The sequence below is a fragment of the Anser cygnoides genome, chromosome 1 (assembly GCF_040182565.1).
Source record: "Anser cygnoides isolate HZ-2024a breed goose chromosome 1, Taihu_goose_T2T_genome, whole genome shotgun sequence".
Taxonomy (NCBI): Eukaryota; Metazoa; Chordata; class Aves; order Anseriformes; family Anatidae; genus Anser; species Anser cygnoides.
Window position 1 is genome coordinate 114,855,001 of NC_089873.1, and position 23,273 is coordinate 114,878,273.

At 41.4% G+C, this 23,273-nt stretch overlaps 1 long non-coding RNA gene across 1 annotated transcript; it reads left to right on the forward strand.

Annotated features, from left to right (window-relative positions):
* The first annotated feature begins 469 nt into the window (after positions 1–469).
* LOC106036073 (uncharacterized) lies at positions 470–2,509 on the forward strand. The gene is made up of 3 exons (XR_001207087.3): positions 470–1,261; positions 1,381–1,532; positions 1,768–2,509. It is a non-coding gene; the product is annotated as an uncharacterized lncRNA (long non-coding RNA).
* Positions 2,510–23,273: the final 20,764 nt, after the last annotated feature.

The following is a 23,273-nucleotide window of genomic DNA, read 5'->3' on the forward strand; positions in this document are numbered from 1 at the left end:
GTGTACTAGAGACATAGCTATCTACATTTCTAATAAGTGAACAGCATGTTAAGGGTCCTGTTTTTCTTTCAAAACACTTTTTGTGTACGTGTATGTGTAGAAGAGCTGATCCCAAACTACGGGGTTTCCCTATGCAAAGCTCTACACCTGAGGCAGTGACGGATGGTTTCCAGAACTGTGTTTTTTGTTTCAGAAGCCATTCTCTGGTGAGAAGGAAAACAGCAGCACTTACGATATTAGTGGGGACCATAGCTTAGCGTGCACCTTCCCCTGGGGATTTCCATGCTCCAGTTTTGCACTTCAGTAGGCCTTAGGCAGCAGAAATTGCATGCCTGTATCAGTTAGATTCTGTTTCTTCTTGAATTATGTGCAAGATATGCAACCCAACCCTCCTGTAAAAGACTTGCAACACGCAAGCTCACGTAGCCCCCCGATGCAAGGGAATTTGCTTTTATGGAGACTGGCCTAATGTGTGAAATCATGAAGTTAACCCCTGGGCATTAGTGTTGGGCCTTTGCCTTCACAGCTTAAGGCTGAAAACTCCCAACTGCTGGTCCCAAGTGCTCCTAAAGCCCAGTGGATATGGCTGCAAGTGAAGCAACTTCTCACCTCCAGATATATTTCATTTCCCCAAGCTTAATGCGGTAAAATACATCAGACAGAGGTCTCGCTGTGTCCTTGGAAGTGAGACCACCCAGGGGCACCTCTGTGAAGTTATTAGGAGTGAGTGTGATTTGAGCAGTTTAGTTACGAGGTCAAGGATTCTGGATTTTTTTTCCCCTTTTTCTTGCCTCTCTTCTTCCTTCCTCCCATCTCACAAGTGTGAAAAATTCCAGCTTGTTTCAAAGCTGAAATCCCACCTAGTGAACAAAGCAAAAGAGGAAAGTGTTTTAACAGCTCCACATAGTTCCATGACAGTGAACAAAAATGCTTACAAGTAGCAGCTTTATGTACAGCAATACCCTTTGATTTGTTTCAAGCACCTGTTATTTTAAAATTATTCCTTTAAGAAAAAAAAAAGAAAAAAAAACCCTTTATTTCTTCTGCCTGCAAGGACCACTGGGAGGGCTTATGAGTCACTGGCCGCAGAGATAGAAAGGGCAGGGGAAGTGGGCTGTTAACACCAGGCTCTCACCTGCTGTCAGACCGGGCTTAGTGCAGGAGAGGAGGGAAGGTTTGGATGGGGTCTGTCAGGCTTGGTCCCACGCCAAGGCAGGACGCAGCGTGATTGCTTCAAGGCATGTTCCTGCTGGCAGAGCTGGTATGAGCACTGCTGTTGACGCTGGAAACCTCTCCACTCCTCCTTCCCTTGCTCTCTTTCTCACTCTCCCTCTTTTTCTTTGTGTTCTGTCTTTTTCACTCTATTTTTGGCCTTTGCAGAGGGTGCAGCAGTGTGCACAGGATCCCTGATGGTAGATGCGGGGCCCAGTGCCTTCTCTCACTGGACACAATGGAAATCTTTCCTATGAATGTAAAGGGAACTGCACTGAACATAAATTATCCACCTTGGGGGATTAGCTATGGCGTTAAACGTAAGTAATGATCACAGGTAGGAAGTAAAAGAAATATTTTTGTAAGTAAGCTCTCTTCTGGAAAAGTTTTTTTTAAAAGCAATTAAGATAAATGAACGATTAATTCAAGTACTTTTTCAGAAGGTGAAGGATATTACTACTTTCTCCTGCACAGAATTTCATAGTATGGGAAGTTATCAAATGTGGCATTTACTGTATGGAGTCCAATTCCTTTTTTTTTTTTTTTTCTAAACAGATGAATCACTGAATTCAATGGTGCCCTTCCTGCCTCTCTTCTCCTACATGAGACTTGACCCAGCCTGTGGAAGTGATGAAAGGAAAGATTAATAAGTGGTAGAATGAAAGAAGAAAGGGAACAATTATATTATTTTAACTAACAAATCTCTCAACTACTTGAACCCACTGCTGTCTCTCACAAAATACTTTCTAAGTGACTTCTGCCCATTTCAACACTCAGTTTCTCTGTGAACAGCTCCCTCTGCACAGACCAGAAGTAGACTGTGTAGGGCTTGAATCTGCCCCTCCAGCCACATGGAGCACAGGGATTCATGGAGAAATCCCCTCAGAGTACGTGCTCTGTCAGGCTGCTCTCTAAGCCTCCTTCCATAATCCTACTTTCCTCCTTGCTGTGTGATTCCTTGGCTCCCCTAAAGGCTGTGGGCACTGGCAATTGTGTGCTGATCCCTGTTGATATTTTCTACTGGAAAAAGTCTGTGGCGTGTTGCTGCTGAGCCACAGTTCCATGTGAAGGGGCCAATTTCTTCTTTGGCCTGGCTTGTCCCCGGGACACATGCTGTCCAGAAAGAAAATGGAGAGGAGAAAAGGAAGGAGAAAGATGTTTCTGCTCCCCCATCAGTGTAGAGAAGGGTAGAGGACAAGTTCCTGGGATTTTCAAAAGCAAATGTGTGTGTGTTTACATATATATATATATATGCATATACATATACATATATATAGTATATATATAGTGTGTATATATATATAAACACACATATTGCCTTAGAAATATATATATATATATGTTCAAAATAAAAAGCTGCCTTTTCATCTTTAAATGTTGTTTTCTTTTATTAGCATGTGTCTCTGACATCCTGTATTGAACTTACTGCATTTTGCTCTTATTGCACAGAGTTCCCATGCCGTTTATGTTGGCTGACCAAACCTAGTGGAGTGCTGGTCATGAAGACATCCTGCTACCTCTGTTTTTCTGTCCATCATCTCCTGCCTCCCCATCTCCCATCCTCATGTTTGTCTCCATCACCTGTCCTGGCATCCCCAGGCCAGGAGCTCTCCTTCACAAACCATTCCTCAGGGTATGGACACTTTCGCCATCAGGAAGGACCCACCAAATTTGGAGACTCTGGGGCGCGAGCCCCAGATTTCCCCAAATTCTCCCCAAAGTTTCCTGAGTGCAGGAAGATCGCATGCATGGACATGTCCTTGTGTAGCTATTAATGCCTTCTGGCAGATGTTAAGGCACTTGAAGAACTAAAATCCCCACAGACAGGAGATTCAGCCAGTCGTGTTTTCCTGCAGTATCATTGAAGGTGAGTGCCTGAGAGGAGGGTTGCATACTTTCCCCAAATAACATCTTTCTTGTAATGGGAACTTTGGCTGTTGTTCCTAAAACCACATACCTTCACATGCTGCAAAATGTTCACTTGTGGGTATGTCAGACAGTCTGCACATCAGGAGATTTCATTCTGTGGCAATTTTTTTTCCCCAGCTTTGACTCGTGTTTTTGTAGAGTGCAGATGAGCACTCTTTGCTCTGAGCCTTGTTTTGGACGCATGAAAAGCTGCACCTCCCCAACAGAGAATGGTGATCAGATTATACTATCATGCCTGCCTCAGCATTTGCAGTTCAGCTGCAGTGCAGAAGCTGCTAACTTGGACGTGTGCAACATATTTTCAATAAATGTGCATGTTTTGAGTCACAGTTGTTATTATGGTGTGCTTTCTGTGCTCTGATTCAAATGGGAGAGCAGCAACCAGGGTCTGGTCCAGCTGTGCTCTGCACAGCATTGAAGCATGGATGGCATTTCAAGCTCTGCACCTCACAGAAACCCACTTATTTTCTCCCCAGCTGCTCACTGTGCTGTATCTATTTCAAAAATCTTATTTGTAAGGGCAATTGACATTAAAAACACCATTGATGAATTGCACCTGTACAGGAATTTCAGTGTGAAGCAACCAAAAAATTATTTTTCCCAGGAATCATCTTTAGCACAGAAATTGTTGATTAAATACTTTGGATATATTTTTATAGTGTTTGTTATACATTCCCTTGCCTCTGTCATATTTCCCTATGGTTTCCAGATGGCTGTCCACCTTTCTCCCCTCTTCCTCTTCTCTGTGCTTGAAATTCTGTTCCATGTCAAATTCACGCTAGAAAAATCCTGCACATCATCTGTAGATGAAAATGTATGGTTTCAGATTTTAATTAAGAAATAATTTCCAGTAAATGCCCTTCCAGTGAAGTCAAGTTTCACCAATTTATTTGCATGGGTATTTAAAAAATTTCATAAAAATATAAATAAAATGAGAATATGCTGTTTTAGGCCGCAATTCAGCAATGTGCTTAAGCACGTACTTAAATTCATCCATTAACACATGTTTGAGTGCTGAATAAATCCCCTGTGGTATTTAAAGCTTGAAGCATGTTTAAGTACTTTTGTGATTTTAAATCTTGGCCCTCTTCAGTAGGAGGAAAAACATATCCCATACATTAGATAAAAACACTTTAATTTTCTTTGAAAAAAAAATATTAAAGGGTGTTGATGCTTATCATATGGTTGATGTTTTGGGGAGTGGCAAACTGGTTAAAACCAAGGTGATTAATGCCTGTTACTGAGTGATACAAAGATTGCCGATGACTTTCTGCCACACGACAGGCACCATCAGGAGACATCCACCACAATTTCATTCCTTACCTGGTGATGGAGGTCGAGCTCTGCAGGAGGCTCTGTAAGGACCAAATAACATCTCAAAGCTACCAAAGCATTTTGGGCATCCTATGGCTGCCAACAGATTTTCATCTCCTGTTTTCGTCTTCAGCTGTGAAGGGAAGAAAAGGGGAAGAGCATGCATGATTCTACAAGGTAACAAAATGAAATGAGGGCTCTGGTTTTAATGTAGACTACAGACAACATTGAACTCTATTCAGGCTGAAGGGTAACATCTCTTTGAAATGTGAAGTGCTCTTTCAGCTCAGCGTTCATACAAGTATATGATGAAAGTTTGATGAGAGATACGTGAAGACAACAATTTAAAGTTTCAGTGCTTGCCGAGAAGGGTGGAGAATTATTTTTCTTACACAAAAGCCATGATGAACAAAATAAGAGTGTAGTATAACTCTGGTTCTCTTTTGGCCTCTACCTGAGTCCTAAAAGAGCTCATGCATAGACTGGATAAGCCACTAAATATGACTCAGCTCATTCATGTAAGCTGCAAAAAAATATCTTTATTTGTTTAAAGAAAATTCTCTAACAATAGCCCTGCCTGCTTCAGCAGGCAAGCCTGACTGATCAGTAATGCCAGCCTGTAGAAAGTATTATATTAAATGCAGGATTTCTCCTCTTGATAGTGTTTGAACAGATGGGTTTGTGGCAACACCTCTACATTTTTTTAAAAAAACTTATTTTATTCTAATACTAAATTTATTTGTACTATGTGAGGTGAGCTATTAAAAGCAGTGGAGTACTAGGCTTGAAAGTAACATCTCAGCATTGCACTCTAAAGGATCTAATAAAATGGAGGGGGGAACCATCAACAGCAGTCGCATTATTCTCTCTGCCAGTGCCCGGTCCTGGGAATGAGAGGAGCAGATGTAAAACTCTGGTATGTTTAACCTGTGAAAAATTATACAATTGCGTACACAGGTGGAGCTGAACTCCCTTGTATTAAGGGGAGGAGGTGGGCGGGGAAGGAAAGGGTAGGTAGAGAGGAAGTTTTCTGGGTCTGACGGCTGTTTAACTATACAGGGGCAAAAAGGGAAGAGGGCTATTTTCCACATAAAATTCATGTGTGATTGTCAGAGTCCTCAAAATATCGACCTGAAGAATCTCATAACCTCTACTATAGGGAGTGTAGCAGCCAGTGTCCCCTTTCTAGTACATTTTGCTGGACCCCTTGGTCCTCAGGTAATAAATGTTACCAATAACACCGATGACTGTGGCAGGTTCATGTTTTGAGTTCTCCTTATTGTTTCCAGCTGTAACCATCCTCCTCCTACCCATGTCGGTCTCCTTGCTTCAGCTCAGCTCATCTTCAGCTTCTCTTGAGGGCCACTCTGAGGCTCTGCAGCATGTCCCTACCGCCTGGGGCACCTGTGCTTGGTCACCACACCTCCAAGTAGCTGTCACCTGGCTCGAGGCTGGGCATCAGCCCAGCGTTATCCAAGGCATATCTTCTCTGTGCAGCCACCATGAAGGACTGGACTGGCTAGAAAGAGGTTTCAGGCACTTGCATGTGTTTTGGAAGAACTTAGGTTTAGCTTCTTCCCCATTCAGTTGCCCTCTGTGGCTTGTGGAAAGTCACTGGGCCGTGTGGAGCCCTGCTGCTCCATGTGAAGGCTGGTTGGAAGGGAGGTGGCAAAGTAGCCCTGATCTGTGCATTACTTTTTCTGAGGTAGTGAAGGTTGTGCATGTGCCTTATAAGAGAAAAAGAGGCAGACTACCTGTCCCTGATTCAATACAGATATGGATAAAGTGAATCTAGAAGTCTGAGGGGAAGATAAAGAGGCAGGAGCAGGTACAACACATAAAATCCTGCTCCACTCAATGGCCAGCTTACCACTGGTTTTAGCAATTCTGGGGTTTCATTCACGTTGTCTGCTGCTACTATCTGGATCTCAATAATTGTGAATTTTGAGCATAACCCATACTTCAATCCCTGAAACATCTGTTTTACATCAAATTTAACTAATGTAGGGTTTTTCATAATCTGTCTCGGCCAGCGAGAGCTCTGCTAAATCTGAAAAACTGAATTTCTGCTTATGATGATTAACAAAGAAGACAAAACCAATTTAACTCTAAGACTGTGTTTCCAAGGCTAGCGATTGTGCAAACAGTGCTGGGTAGAACATAGAAAAGTGAAATGAATTCCCAATAGCACCCCTTTTTACAACATCATTGTGGGCTTTGTTGACTTTAGACTGCCTTTTTTTTTGTGGATGCCGTGGAATTTGAGATGACTTGAAACACTCAGATGAACACATTTAAATGTGTGTATTTATGGGTGAAGGAGGGGGATTCACACTTAAATCCTAAGTGCTGGAATTAGCTCCAACAAAGAGGGAGTGTGTTGACTTTCAAACGTATTCGGCTGATGGAGCAGAAATTTGTTGGCTAGCTTCAAGATTTATCTATTGTTGCTTTTTTTTTTTCTTTTTTTTTAACCTGGAGAACATCTTTGTCAGCCATCTCAGAATGACAGAAGTACAATTGGTCTGAACACCGAATTTTGAGCAGGGAACGGCAGGGGCAGTGGGATCCCTCCGACAGGCTTCAGGTTCCTTTTGCCGGTGTGATTTGGCAAATCCAGGTCTGTCTGTGCTGCTCTTGTTTTGCAAACACAGAGCTCTCTATCTGCCCTGAGTCCTCAGCCCTGCACTTGAGAGGACCCTGACAGAGTGGCTGTGGCAAATCCAGCCACAGCAGCTGAAGGCACCCGCCGGGGCCCCGTGGGTGTCAGTGCTGACAAGATGCAGGTGGCAGGCTCTTGCCGTAGCAGAGGTGGCAGAAGAGAGTAGAGTGCTTGCATGGCATATCAGATCAGGATGCCAGGCAGCCATCAGTGAGAGCACAAGGGCAACCCTTTTCCCTCTTCTGTTTGTACAGAAGGTGATAACCTGTGTTGGAAGCGGGGCAAATGCTGGAGATGTCACCTACAGCTAGAGTTCAAAAGCTCCTCTGTATGGACCAAAAATAAACTAGATGCTACAGGGTGAAAGTCATAAGTTGTTAGAAGTCCCTCTAAACTAGCTGCATTAGTCAGATTAATTGTATAAATTGCCACAGATTGAATCTGAAGCAAACTTGGCAGCTTGTGTTTTTGTATGGTGTAAGGGGATAAACCTTTTTAACCACCTGGCCAAACCTCTGCATCACCTGTTAAAATTATTTTTACAGATCATATCAGACCTGTCTCTTCTTTCCTAGGGATGGTGTAGACACACGTGTTGCAGCTGGGTGTTGTTGTGGGGAAGAACTGTGTGTGTGGGTTGGGTCACCTTGGTTCTTGCAGGTCAGCAGACAGGACAACGCTGCTTTGAAGGGCTCAGAGCAGGGGGCTGCTCCATCATGCTGACATTTTTCTCCTCAGGGCACAAAAGAAAGACCATTCTGCAAAGGTCAATATGCCTGGCAGATTTTCTAGAGGCTCTGGCACTCCCTGGGAAAATATATATGTATCTCGGCTGCACTTGCCCCTTCCTTCACATGAATAAAACCCACAGCCTATGTCTAGTTTTTGCTTTGCAGATATCTATCTATCTAAATATGACAAAGATCACCGTACTCTCCTTTAACCCATTGTCTATCTCACCACAAAATCTTTGATCATATGATGATTCACTGTCGTTTGAAACACAGTTAATGCAAATGACTGTTCTATGAGGAACAGAAAGGAGTGTAGGGTAGGGTTTTGGTGCATAATTCCTTTTCTATAACAGAAAGGGAACATATAATGCAAACATTGTGTGCCTGACATATTTTTATAACAGAGTACTAAGAAAATACTTGCTACCTGAAATATTTCTGTAAGTCACTGAAGCAAGCAATCCAACATGTGGGTTACATTACATTCAGAACTGATCTTAGTTTTGTAACACACACTAAACAGCAGTATGTAGGAGGCTCAGGTTTAATAAAACTAAAACTTTCGGTGGTGCATACAGCCAATAAAGATTTAAGCATGCTGGGCATGATCAGCATACTAATTGCTGCATTAATAAATCCTGAAGCCTGGGTTGTTTTGAAAGGCAAATAAAATTATTGTAGAAACCTTGAAGAGCATTTACATTGAAAAGTTAGCATATGTCAGGGCTGAGATGTATGAATGTAAAATATCAGTGATAACACTGATTAGATGTTTTTCCATGTTTTTTTCTACCTCTCTGCTCTGTGTAGTGAGGACTTAGCAAAGTCTGATTTTAAGTTGTTCTGCCCTAGCATTTGACGATAAAACATCACTGAAAACAGTAGTGTTTCTTTAACTACTAGTGATAATGCATTTTATCTTTCATTTTCACCGCTACATCAAGTAAGTAATGCTGTGCAGATGAATGGGTGCCACACAGTAAGCATGGACAAGGCTATCTACTCAACCACAGCACTTAGACCACAGGCAAAAGGGAACACGAAGGGAATTTCCCCAGCAAAAACAATTGCACCAGGTATCCATGCCACAGAGTCCAAGTGCAATATTTCCCAAGAGCTGGGGAAACAGGAGGCCCTGAGGTCTCTTCTTGCATGGAGACAGGACCACAGCTGGGTCTGAACTGATGTGAGTGGTGCTTTGAGCAGTGCAGGTTTGCTTACAGCATCTCACCCAGCTGTCAGAGGGAAGCCTTCTCTTTTTTCTGGTCCCCAGCAGCCCCCAGCTCCTCATCGGAGCGAAACACTGCCTGCCTCAAGCAGAAACAGACTGAGTACTGGAGGCAAGGGTTTTTCAGCTCAGGAAGGACAAATTTTCAAAGGTGAAAAGGCAGATTAAAGAATTAGCTGTGAGAGTTTACAAACATGGAAAGTACTGTGTGTGTTTCCAAATATAGTGACAGAAGAAAGCTGGCTTTACATGCAAAAAAATGTAAAGAAATATTTTGTTTTCACAGGGAGCTCACTTTCCTAGAAAAAAGTACACTCTGCTGTTTTTACTTCCTAAATAAAAATTGTTTATTAAGAAGTTTGGATTTTTTTTTAATGAAAGGTAAGATTAATGAGCCATGCTCAAACAGCAATGATTCCTGCCAGCTTGTGCATTAGTCAGCTATTAACATACTTCTTGGGTAATTTGAAGGCATTTTTTCATAGTGCATTGGAAATCACAAAAGACTCGTTGAACTCAACGGGATCCTTACTGCCAGTTAGTGTGCCTTACAGTCTGATGTCTGTGGCTGCTCTAGTACGTTTCGGCATTTTTCTCAGTGTCATCACTACACTTGGTGGAGAAAGCCAGCAAATACTATGGAGTGAAAAGAGCTTCCTTTAGAGACACCTCATTTTTAGCACAACAGCCATCCTAAGTCTCTTTCCCTCTCTTTTCTGCCGCTACTATTCTACATGGACTGTAAGAATAGGGAGGTGAGATCTGGAGACAGAGAAGATGGGGGTAAAAAATGAAAAAAGATTGCATCTCTTCCTTGTAAGCCCCTGTCTATCCAGCCTGATATGGATAAGAAATGCACTTTGGATCCGTGAGTCCTGAATCGCAAGCAGAGTGTTTCTAGCACGTAGAAGATGCAAGTAAGGCATGAGATACTCCCTTTGGGAGTGTGTGATGAGCGAAATGTGTTCTGTTATTGCAGTGTCAAGAGGAATCCCCAGGCTGGAGAAGCTGTGGTTTCTAGTGAAAACCAGGGATGAAGTATGAATGACTAGAAAATTCATAATGAGGCAGCTGTTTTGGCAAAGATACTTCAGACTTCCACCAAGCAGCTTTAATGAAGCAGGAGGCAGGGTTGTGGGGTTATATTAAAGGGTCTGGGCCCAGAGTCTGGATACCAGACTTGGTTCTCAGGTCTGCAGCAGATTCTGTAGATGACATAGGTCACACCAGACTTTCTCTGCCTCAGCTTAAAATGCGGGCAGCAATAACTCTTGCAATTTTTTTTTCTATCATCTTTTGCCTTTGTTTGTTCTCCTCAAGAGAGAGAAACCATCTCTCACTAACCATCTCTACTATGGTCAACAGCATTGTGACCAGCAGTGCTGTGCCCTCAGCTAGATCAGCAGTTGTTGATCTCACAAAATTGGCAACTTTAGTTTTCAGACTGCACACCTATCAAGCTATATTCCTGCAGTGTCCTGGGTCCTAAGCTGGTGGCAGCAGTTCTCAGGGTCTCTCTTCTCTGTCAATTTACATACCAAAATCTCTTTTTTCCTGTTGATTACCGCACTTCCTTTATACCTTTTGAAACAGCTGCTCTAACAGGCAGAGATTTATTGGCCTCCAACTCAGACCTCAAGCAATACTTTCAGGATCTCAAAAGCACATCCCATGGGAAACATGCAGCTGCTCAGGGTACTGTTCCCTCCTTTCTTCTGCCTGATAGACCAACAAAGAGCTCCTCAGGCCACCACAGGAAAAGTTAAACAGGATTCATCCGCAGGACTGGAGAAATAGCAGATATGTATCTCATGGCAGAAAGCAATGCAGCCTTCTAAGGATGCAATATATCCCCCAAAACCCTGCCTGGGGACATTTCCCATGGTGATTAACCAGACTTTGTGGCACTGTGGAGAAACACCCCTCTCTCTGCTGAGATGCGCAGAGACCCAGTGCAAGAAGCACTGTTCCCATAAGGATGGGAGTGCCTGGTGTGCTGCTGTATGCCTTCGCAACAGCTGCTGTGGATCCTTTAATGCACCAAATCCACAACAAGTTTTCCGTGCAGACATGCCATTATTGCTACAGTTCAGTCTTCCCTTTTGATACTTTCAAGGGTATATTAAATGAATCTCACTCCTTTTAAAGTCTGGCTACCAGACCAGAGGAAAATGTTCCACATGAGCAGTGTGCAAGGGCTGTTTTCCCAAAACATGCTCTTGCTCTCCTTGAAGATATTTCAGGTCTCCTGGACTTCCTGAGCAGAAAACAGTCTTCCTCCTGTTGCTGATCTTTGTGTTGTTTCTAATAAAAAAGGCTTAGTAACATGCTTAAAATTATTTGAATAGGGATTGTTTAGTTTGTGGTGTTTTATGACATGGCACTGCACCCTGACCCTGGTTGCCACCATGACCCTACTGACGAACCCCAGATTTGAGCTAGCTTTGGCATGTTTTTGGTAAACATAGGCTAAGATTGAAACAAGAATGAGCTAAATCATTACCTGGGCTGGAAACTGGAACAAAACAAGAGAATAGACGAGTCTCTGGTTTTCAGCTTTTGGTTTCATTTGAACCATAAACTCAAAACTGAAGATTACAAGATCATTGACAAGCCATGCCTTCATCAGCAACTCAAGCACTGGGTCACACTCAGCCCAAGTGATGAGTGAATCCTAATAAATTATTTCTGCTTATTCAGACCTCTAGACATTAGAGGTATGCTGGAAACCTATTTGCCTAGTGAGATTTACTGTCTGGCCTTTCTGGAAACAGCATGAAAACAGTCTCTTGTATTGTATCTGTTTTATCACTCCTGATCTTATTCAAACCTGGAAATCCAAAACTGCCAGGCTGGAATGGCAGACAACATTTTTAAAGCCTGCTAATCTCAGGTTTTTATTGTTTGCCATAAGCGTCTAGGTTCAGCCTTATTTTATTTGAACTGGCTTTAAAAAGGAGGGTGGAATGGAAATTGCTCATGTGCATATATACGTGCTCCACAGACCAAAAGTCCCACCATGGCTTGTATGGCTCGGGGGAAGGTTCCAAAACACAAAACTGCCTGCTCATACAGCAACTCTGACAGAAGCTGAAACACGCTTACCATGTTTTTTTTGTGCTTGCCCATGTCATTAAGTGTTGTGCTATGCCTGTAAGAACAATAGTGTTGATCAGTTAAAAAAACACTTAGATTTAAATAAATAAATAAATAAGCTGTCTAGTCCACACAATCTACACTCTACAAGACCAATGTATTGCCAGTAACTGTCTTTAAACTCTGTTAAAATATTAATGGTAAAGCAATATACCCAATATAGTGCAGAATAGAAACATTCCACTTTTCAAATTTTTACTATTGTAAAGATCAGGGATCTACAAGTAACTATTCACCAAAAAACTGTACTTACTGACCACTGATAATGAACTTCTTTTGGGACATTTCATGCTGCAGCTCCTCTCATACTATCTGAATACCACAAGAATACATTCTCAAAGTATGAAGAAAAGAAATAAAAACAAAAAATAATTTAGAGTGATTATAGAAAAACTAAAGAAACATAGGCAATAATCAAAAAATAAAAATTGACGATGACTTTTGAAATAAAACATAGATTCACCATATCTCAAAACAATACATTTCTAAATCTGCAGAGGCTGATTTTCTGTTATTTGTGCTTAGTGAGAAATGATCACAGTTATTCCAGGTGATACCAATCCCAGCTGCAAAAGGTGAGAAATTCTAAATAATTAACAGGGAGAAAAACAGCCTCAATAATCTGTTGTACTGGATTCAGCACATAGCCCAGCTCCGTTTGTGCACCACATAGTCCTCCCTGTGCAAATCTGGGGTCTCTGTAGCTGATGTGCTCCTTCCTCAGTGAGAAAGATGAATTATGTGGCTCAGCCCCGCTGGCAAGAAAACATACAGCCCCGACATGTCAGTAGAAGTATCCTCATCGCCACTCATGTAAAATCTAATCCCTGCCTGTCATGACAGTCTCCAAAACATGGAGTATTCTCTGGACCGCAGCCAATTTCTTTATCATTCACTGCACCAGGAACAGCAGTTGCTGTTCTGTGTGTGCGTGTGCATTATGCCTTAATGTATAAATACGCATACTTTTAATGCAGTTACTTTAAAACTGAGCGGGGGTGGAAATCAGTGGAAATCCCTAGTGAATTCTCTCAGGGGTTGATACTTGAAACGCTGAGTTTCATTCATAACAATATGGAAAGACTAGTGGTCTTGACATGCCTCTCTTTGGGGAATTTTTCACAGATGAACATTTTCCCCAGTCTTATTTCATAATGTGTGAGTGAAATACAGTACACAATAGATTGATAGGGCTGTTTTAAAGAAGTCTTTGTCAAAAATTCCTGCGTGCTTGACCTGTTTCTTCAGTAGTAAGTCCTACCAGAAATGCAATCCGAATATGCAGTGAGTAGGACAAATGTGGCTTGGCATAAGCAGCTGCAGGTCTGCAGACGTGTGCCATGATGGGAGGTGAGTGCTAGCTGAATTGCTGCTCCACTGAAAAGGCACCTGTTGAAATAAAATACAGTTAAAGAGCAAGAGAGGCTCTGCTGCAGCGGTGAGCCTTAGTGCTGCGGAGGTAAGACCACATACATGTCCAAGAGAGCACATGTTCTTGTCACGTGAAAAGAGGAATCATTTTCTCTCCATGCAAGCAGACAGGGCTGCTGGGTCCCCGCTGAGAGCCCAGGGCCAGAGGGTAGAGTGTCCTGTGCAATATGCAGATTTTACAGAGTCTGAATCAGTGGGTGGGCTCACGTGTATCAAAAGCAGTGTTTTGCTGCATTGATCTGGTTTCAAATGATTTGAACAGGGAAGAAGGCTTTTGCATGAGGTATTCAGTACCTCATGGGAACTTCAATGTAGTCATTTTGGCATCTTCTCTTCTGGCCATAGCCAGAAAATTGGCAGAGCCTGTGAAAGACCTGTACACTTGTGGTGCAGTTACACAGCAGAGGAGAATATGATCTTGTTCCTCTTTGCTTAATAAGTAGAAGGTAGGCTTCTGAGGATAACTCAGCACCGCTTAAAAAGAAGAGCCTCCCACTAGTCACTTGTGCCGAACCCGAAATTCACTGCCCTGTAACCACTGCAGGCTTGGGTTTAACACCAGAACCACCTTGCCTTCTTCCCCTACTGGCTGTGAGTTAGTGCTGGGTACTTCAAACTCAACAAAAGATTCAGGAAAAAAAAGTTACCTGGTACCATTTAGTGACAGCATCAAGCAGAATACAAAAGAAGAGGGAGCCAGGTTGTGAGTGCAAGTTTTTAATGTCTTAGCATTGATCACACCCTTGATGAATGACTGAGGCTGAAAAGAGATGCACAGCCCATGGACTTTGCATGTTGGTGCAGGCACCTTGCACCTTGCATGTTGGTGGAGGTGGCACGCATCCACTGGGCTCTACACAGTAGTTTGAGGGCAATATTTCTGAGCAGCACATCAGAAACTTAGTGCTTACCATGCCATTTTATTTCTCTTCAGTAATCTTAAGTGCTAAAACCAAAGAACCAACACAGAAAAGCCAAATCTTGCCAGCAATTTCTTGTCCCTGAACTTTCAGTTTTTCTTTCTGAAGAAAGCTTCAGAGAACTGATTCTTGAGGCCACCATTTGTAACTCAAAACAACTTATTGTTGTACCTATTTAAAGCCATATATTTATTTCCATATTTATAATATATAAATTTTAATATATTTAGAGTACTTTATTCTATAAGTTGAATATTATTTAACTTCAACAAATAAAACATTGTTGAAGTTGCAGTGGTATTAAAAATATCTTACACCAGTTGTTTGTGTCAAAACAGACTAATCCCACAAAAAAAAAATCCCACAATAAAAATCTATTCCTTGCCCAGTCTTAAACCAGTTCCAGGCCAAGAAGTTAATATATCACAAGGCTTTAGTGCCTTGTTGCCCAGTTAACAAAAATAAATAAATATATAGAGCCTTCTTCTGCAGCGTAGATCATTTGTAATCCTTTTTCTGTCATACGTGCTACCTACATGCCTATCAGGATGATCTGGGGGTCACATTCTTCTTATTTTCATCAATGCAACTACCAGCTACCTGCACATGAGAGGCAGAGTACAGAAGTTTGAGTGAGGGAAGACAGGAAAAAATGTAGACAAGTGGATGAATGTGATTTCCCTTTTTCATGCAATGTATTATTTGGTGCAGGTAATAAAAGCTGAAGAGATGGCATTTTTTGAATCCTAGCCAACAGATTTTCAAATAGGGTGGCTATTTTCTCCCATTAATCCAAGTGACAGAATCACCTGCAAAAGTCCCACTGGGATGTCTGTGTTTTTGTGAAAGCAAAGGAGACATAAGAGAAGGTTTTGTACTGATATTAATGAGACTTTTGCTCCAAATTCCTTGATCCAGCCTATCTGAGTTTAAGTGCCCAAAAGGGTAGTCTGGTTTCCAGAACTGATGAATGTGGAAGTTTTATGTGTAAATTTGGGCATGTGAGCATAATTTCAGCTACATAAGAGAGAAGAATTCTCTGAATACTGCTGCATTGTTCTCCAAAGAAAACAAGCAGAAGATAGCCTCAAAACTGTATTGTAACTGCTTATGCAAACAACAAGTCAGATCTTGAAAATAGGAAATAACTACTTGCACAAGCAATTATTGTTTTAGTTTGAATGTCTCTTGGCTAATAGTTACTTTTCAACCAGGAGATTCTGGTGCTTGCAAGAGGACAAAAGAAATTTTCTGTAGGCTTTTGCATTTATAAGTCTACAACATTTTTATAACTTTCTAATATAGTCATGAAGATGAATTTATTTTGTGCATTAACATTGTTTTTGCATCTTGACATATCTCACAGCATGTGTTTTTTCAAATGCAAAATACAGCATTAAATATATATATATTGATACTCGATTGGTGAAGCTGACTTAAAGATTGGCGGTGGTGTTCTTTGGTTTCCCAAATAGTCTAATACCATTCACTAAGCCAGATTTCTTAGTCAATCCATTCACACCATTTTATCAAATAGTTTTATTTTAACTATCCTCCTACCTTTAATACAAAAAAAAAAAAAAAAAGACTGAAAATGTGTTTATTCCCCTGGCAGAGGAAACATGTTGGTGAATATGCACACTCAGTGAATAAGCATTATTTAATAACTCCCCACTGTTACCACCTGCTAACCTGCAAATTGATCACAGATTTTTTTCCTCTCTTCTTCCTTCATTACAAAGGCATATACATATGATTTTAGTCACTTGGAGAGAAGCTCTTATTTGGATTTGAATGCAACATGCTGCACTTTTCCAAAGTTAGCTTAAAATTTAGAAAAGGAACTATGGGCCCTACCTAAAGCTATGAGTTATCCACCAGTCCCAGGTAAAGCTCCTTTCCTTTTTGACCAAAATGTCCCTGGCAGCAACGCTTGTGGCTCTGGCTGGTTGATCTCCAGGCAGCATCAAGACTTTTGTTTAGGAACCTCCCATGCCTTCAGAAAGGTCAAAGACATGCTACAGCTTGGGAGGAGTTCAGAGAAGATTTATCCATTAGGTGTGAAGCTCTGTGTTAGAGGAAAAAGCCACAGTTTCATGGAATGATTAGGAACAACGAAGAAACACCTCTTTCCTTAAAAACAGTTTGTTCTGCAATGAAGGAGGTTCATACCTGACTGAAACGATGCAGCTTTTGCAAGACCAGGCAACCTGTAAACTTAATAGGAAAGTTTTTAAGCACAAAGAGATGACACAACGTCTGATTCATACAGGTAAAGACAGAAGAGGCAAACAAGTTTCTGTAAGGGCTAGAAGTATATAATGTTATTGTTAACTGCCAGAGGTCTAATGGCATTTCTTAGTCAGTAAGAAGGAACAATTCTGAAGCAGGACACAAAACAGTAATGGTTATGGAGAACTAAGGTACATACTGCCATGAATCATACTTTTTCCAATGTTAAAAAATAAAAGCATATAGGCCCTATCTGGGGTTTATATGCATTCAGTTCCTGACGTTATTTTTATTATTATTTCTTAAAATATCATAAAACAAACATGGTCTTTAATCCATCACAGAAAAATCCTATATCTAATCTCAGGGTAGTTGTTGCCATATGGGCTGTGCAAACATTAAAAAAAGAAAACAGAAATTCTATGATAAGCAAAACAGGAAATTGGAGGTTGCTGATGATGAAACTGATATCCAAGTAGTAATCTGAGCAATGAAGTCACTAAACTTTTCCTGCTCTATAAATTTGATTTCCTGGGACATATTTAATGTTTTTGCTAGATTTCTTGGATAGTATGTGCCAAGCATTTTTAGCTGAGAATCATCATCATAATTTTATTTAGTTCCCTTGAAATAAGTAGCATGTTAAAAGCATAATGTGGGAGCAGAAAGCTAAAGCGTGCTCTTATTATAGTGTCAGCATTTACTTACAACTGGGCCTGTTGTGCAGATAACATCTAAGTGATAAAAGGGGGAGGGGGTCTGAGCAGTGCACACTCTTTACAAAGGCTGCTTAGTAACCAGCAGCACATTGCCTCATTGCAAGCTTTATGTTTGTTCAGGCTATTTCATTAAAAAACAGCTAAGAGCTCTGCTCTCCAGCAGGAGGGAGACCCAGACAACAGTAGTCAGAGTAAGTGAAATGTAATTGCAGTCCACCAAATCCTTTCTTCAACATAGAAGCAGCAAAATATGGGGGTATTTTGGGTTTGTTATCAATCCTTGAAACCCTGATAGCCATGTCTCTGATTCCCAAGTGTATTTATTACTTTATTATTACAGGTGGTGGTGTACTAAAATGTGGTGGTTTCTGAGAGGCAGATCATATCATCAGTCAATGCAACTATGAAGTGCTGTTGGCTTTAGTGAACTTATACACAGTATCTGGCCCCAGGTCTTCATAAACATTTTTGGGCAATGTCCTAGCACCTCTGTACACATTGTTTTAATCATCACATATTACTTGGCTGGCTTAAAAATTATGTTTTTAAGGGATAGTTCACAATGGCTTCAGTTTAAGTAGATACTTGGCGTAAGGGATGCTTGCTGGTGGATTATCTCTAGCAGAAAATAAGAGAGTTGTAGGATGAAGAAGCAGGCTGAAAGGTAATTACAATCATGCCAGCATTAACAGCACAAGGTAGGGGCCTATTTCCTGAAACAAAGCAGTAAGTGAGGTCTGCAGTGGCACAAGCAATGTTATTTCATAGCAGATTTTGTGTGTGTGTGTGTTATATGGGTTTGTGTGTGAGTGTATAGTTAATATGCACTGGTTGATCCCAAAGGAAAGAATCTGGGGGTGAGCACCCCCTGGATGTGGAGAAGGTTATTCTCTTGTTCCACTGTGAAATTAACCTCCTAGAGAACAGGGCAGTGGAGAAGCGAAAGTCATGTACCAGAAAGATCACAGGATTCAATTCATCACTACGTCTCCCAAAAAGAAACAGAAAGCAAAGGCAGTCATTGCGCTCAGGAAGGAGGCAACAGAGATACACACTTGTGGGCTATGCTTCACATTCAAAGGTTGCATGCTTCACATGCAAAGAGCTCAAATCTGAAACAGTTGTACAAAAGTTGTGAAGACATCAGGTGTCTCTGTGGCACCTCTGCCGTTATGACCACTAATGACACTGCCAGGAGTGACCCAGGGACCTTCACATCCTGAGGGTTGGGGTGATGTCCCATGAGGATGGAGCTAATGTCATGAGAAAGGAGAAGAGCACCCCTACACCAATTTGTTACTTGAATGAAATGGGGTCTGAACTTGGACAAAAGAATGGAAAGGGGATGTCCAAAGTATGAATTACTGTGACTAGCAGAGCAGAGGAAAAGAGAGGTAATTATAACAGGAGAAAGGACTGATCTTTGTAAAGGATCCGCAGATAGATCCAACATAGGCTGCCAAAGTAGGAACATCAAGTGGATAAATTTGTTATTGAATAACTATCACAATCATTCAGGGCAGAGATTTTGTGGTCACCTGTAAAGATTATCATTTTCCAAGCAGCTTCTGGGAGAGAAAAACAAAAAAATTATGCAGAAAAGTTTGGGGAAATGCAGTGTTGTCCTTTTTCTTTTTAATTTGTATGTTCAAAGAGCAAAGAAAGATATTAGAGAGGATTTTTTTTTTTTCTGATGCAATTCTAAAGGATGGGGAGGAACTCATTCATGCATAAGGCAACTTAAGTAAGGATGACTGAAATGACAGCGCTCACAATCAAGGACAAGGAAGAACAACAAAACAGAAACCATGAATCCATTCAAGAAAGTGGGCTTTGGTGAAGTTAGAGACTCTGTAGTACAGATCTCCCAGGAAATTTGGTGAAGGGAAAGGTGAGTTGGAAATGTTTCTTAAAGAAATAGTGTTACAAACATATCACCAAATTATCTCATTGTGAAAGAGATATAAAAATGGGGTAGAAAAGACCAAGCTGGCTAAATTAATGAGGGTTTTTTTTGGTGTTTTTTTTTTTTTTTTTTTTTTTTCAGGGGCCTCAAACATAACAAAGGAGCAAACAGAAGTTAAAAACTAAATCAGGTAATCCAGATGAGCACAGAAACATAGCATGAGCATGCAGTGACAGTCAGAAAGACCAAAGCATAAAATGAATGCAGTTCACTTCAGGCAATAACAAGAATAATAAAAACTCTAAGGCAGAAGAACATAGACAGGAAAGGATTGCTTGGCTCCCTATCCTGAGACAGATGTCCAGTTTGTAAGGCTACATAAAGCATTGATTCAATGTACTTACCTAAGCCATTAAACTACCCAAAATGCTGTAAAAAATCTAGAACTTCTTGCCAAAATCTCATGGCTATTTCTGTGCTGCAGGAAGAGGGCAGAAGAGGATTAAGCATACTGCCTCTGCCCCAGGACACCACAATAGCATAAAATTTCTCATAACTCAAATATTGCACAAAAGGAGCAACGCTTCATGTTGTTGAGAACAGAGTTGTTATGGTCCTGGCCAGTTCAATCTCTGGTAGGCAATTTCCCCTTCTAACACCAAACCTGGCAGTGAGGGTGTGTGTAGGGCACACGAGTAGGAAAAGGAAGACCACAGGATGGAATGGGAAAGCCATTGACAGAGGACATTTGGGAAGGACCATTGATGTACTGGAAGACTGGGAAACAGAAAACAGAGTAGGGGTTGTTATGGGGTACATGCAAAGGTGTTGGGAGTGGTGTACTTGTGCAGTGGTCCCTCATGGCATGGGAGGCTGTCCCAAGCATTGCTCTGCAGCACTCTGTCCTAGGTCAGGTACTAGTCAGTATTTTCATTACTGAGTTGGGTGTTAAAATAAGGAACATGCTACTCACATTTGCAGGTGACTACAGTTTAGAAGAACCTCTGAACAGTGCAAGAATGATATTGAGTTCTTCATGATGGCTATTAAACTGGTAAACAGCATTTTAAGATATTTAAATCAGTAAGAATGAGGGTGAAGTGATATGTAGGGGGCGATATAGACACAAGACAGGGAACAAGCTGATAGATGGTAGATGGAACAGGACCCCCGGGGAACAGCCCGTTCACTGCAACAGGCTCCTCAGGGAAGTGGTCACAGCACCAAGCCTGATGGAGTTCAAAAAGCATGTGGACAACGCTCTCAGAAATATGGTCTGATTATTGGGTGGTCCTGTCCAGGATTTGGAGCCAGGATTTGGACTCAGAGATCCTTGTGGGTCCCATCCAATTGAGGATGTTCAGTGATTCTATGATTCTATGAGCTCTGTAAGAAAAGATTTAGTTGTTATAGTAGGTTGTTAGATGAGCCATGACCTGCCCTGTTAAGGTTGAATTCCATCCAGGGTTTGGACAGGAGCAAAGCCTGCAGGATGGGGGAGGTAAACCTTCCTCCCCACCACAGAAGGAGTCAATTAAAGAGAAGTCAGAAAACAAAAATATTAATAACCAGAGATATAGAGAACATGATCTGCAATGAAAAAATTTGAATGAGCTGTGGTTGGCCAGACCCACAGGAGAAAATGAAATAGAAATAATATCTAGAAAAAATAAACTAAATGTAAACATAATAATATTTTAAATATTTCAGATCTTTAAAGTCCTTAACACAAGATATTAATAAGAATTCTTTTATTTCCAATTACTTTTTTTTTTAACTTTTAATAGGAAAATTAGACCTATCTGATTGAGAGAGCTTTGAAAAATTTGGGAGGAGGATTTTGATTGATCTCTTTTGAAAGTTGCTTAGAAGAGAATGTGAGGGTTTTGGAAAATGTCCCTTTCTCAAGAACCCATAGACGTATGAAGGGAAAAAAGATTTTATATTTATACAGCTCTACAGAAGTCACTAGAATGCACTTACACCAAAATGGAATCTATCCCTCATGTCCCAACCTCCAAGCCAGGCCTTCAGACTAGGCCCATAGGGGGAAGTAGATGCCTCGTGGTTCACGGCTGGCCGTGTGGTCTGGGATGCACCACAGCCAGCACGCTGAGCAGGGAGACACACAAATCAGCCAGCAAGGAATGCTTTAAAGAGCAGCATGTCATGCATTTTGTGTCTTTTGGAGGTTCAGCTCTTAACCTAGGCTGTTGTTCCTTTCAACAACATAGCAAGAGGTCACTCTCCTCTTTTATCATGCAGGCTGAAAAAGAGCAAGAGGTTGCAGTCATCACAATATCCTTTTGTCCTCTAATTCAGCAGCTAAAGCACTTCTCAGGACACAGGTTGTTCAAGTCTCTTGCAAGAGGGTGCCCGAGTGACTGAGCTACTGGTGAGGCTGGGCACTGCTCTGTTTGCTGGGTCACACACACAAAAAGCCTTCAAGAGTCATTGTGTTAAGAAGGATGGTGATGCTCTAATCAGGTGCATGGGCTCTTCATGTGGGAAGACAGTGACAGGGACTTAGCCCAGCTCTTAGGCTTGCTTATACATTATACATGATGTCTGCCCTGGATAAAACCGTTCAGTAGCTCCTAGGAAGAGTCTGAACCCCATCTGCCCCCCTCCCAGGAAGAGCTGTGATAACCTGGAGGTAGGATGTGAAGTGGTAAGTGGGAGATGTGGATTTGCCCATCTCAGGCTGGAGGTGTTGCATCTAAGGTCCTTGCTTCCAGGCACCATTTGTCTGATGGGCTGTTGCCTGTGGCAAAGTCAGTAACAGTTCACCATGTCCCTTGAGCAAAGCTGTCACCGCTGTTGTGTTTGGCATAATGCTCCCCCTGAGGAGCAAGGGAGGAGGAAGGCAGCACACTGGTCACACACTGAATCAGGCCTCTCAGGCAAAACGAGGGTCCTAAAGGCCAACCTGCACAGCTCTACTGGGATGGCAGCTGTTCTGACCATTTGCAGAAGAGGGGATTTATGCAGCAAAGAAATAATTATTGCCCAGTCTCTACAAGCACATGGACTAGGTCCTTGCCTTTGGATGATATACATGCTCCCATTCAAGGGAAGAACAACAACAACAACAACAAAAAGTATAAGCGATCTTCACAAAATATGTCCTTCTTCACAAAGAAAATCTTCAGTATTTTCTGACTATACTGCGAGACAATCCTTTCAGTCAAAACAGTAATTAAAAAAAATATACAACTGTGTACAAAGTTATTCCTGACTTTGGTATTTATGTACAAGGAATGCCTGACCAAAGTTTCAAAAACAAAATTAAAAATAAGAGCATATCAATAGGTTCAGATGACATCCATGCCTTTGCCACCTGCCCAATATACTGAAGTAGCATTCAGAACTCTCCTAGCATTTTTGTTTTCAAGGTTTAGTCCTGTAAATGCTGTTTTATGTCATGAGGCACTGAGGCTGTCAGAGAGGTAAATAAATGTCATGTCTATTACTGAGTGCCAACAGCAACTTGATTGCAACAAAGCCTCAGTTGTTGAATGTTTTTATGAATACCAACGTTATTCATTTTGCTCCTGGAATCCTGGAATCTCTTCTGTTTTGTTTATGCACATGCAGACACATTATATATAACATAAAGCATGAAGAAGAGAAACCTGGAATATTTCCCTCTGCAGTGTGATGGAGTTCAATTTTCTCAACTGTTGTATGAGCCATTTGCTTGTGAAGTAATAGTGCTCCTAATCTTTGAGCAGGTTGTCAATCAGAATTTATCCAGGAATGAATGAGTAGAGCATTTTGACATAGTAGCATTTTAATCCCATAGATGTGGGTGATTGTGAAGGGCGAAG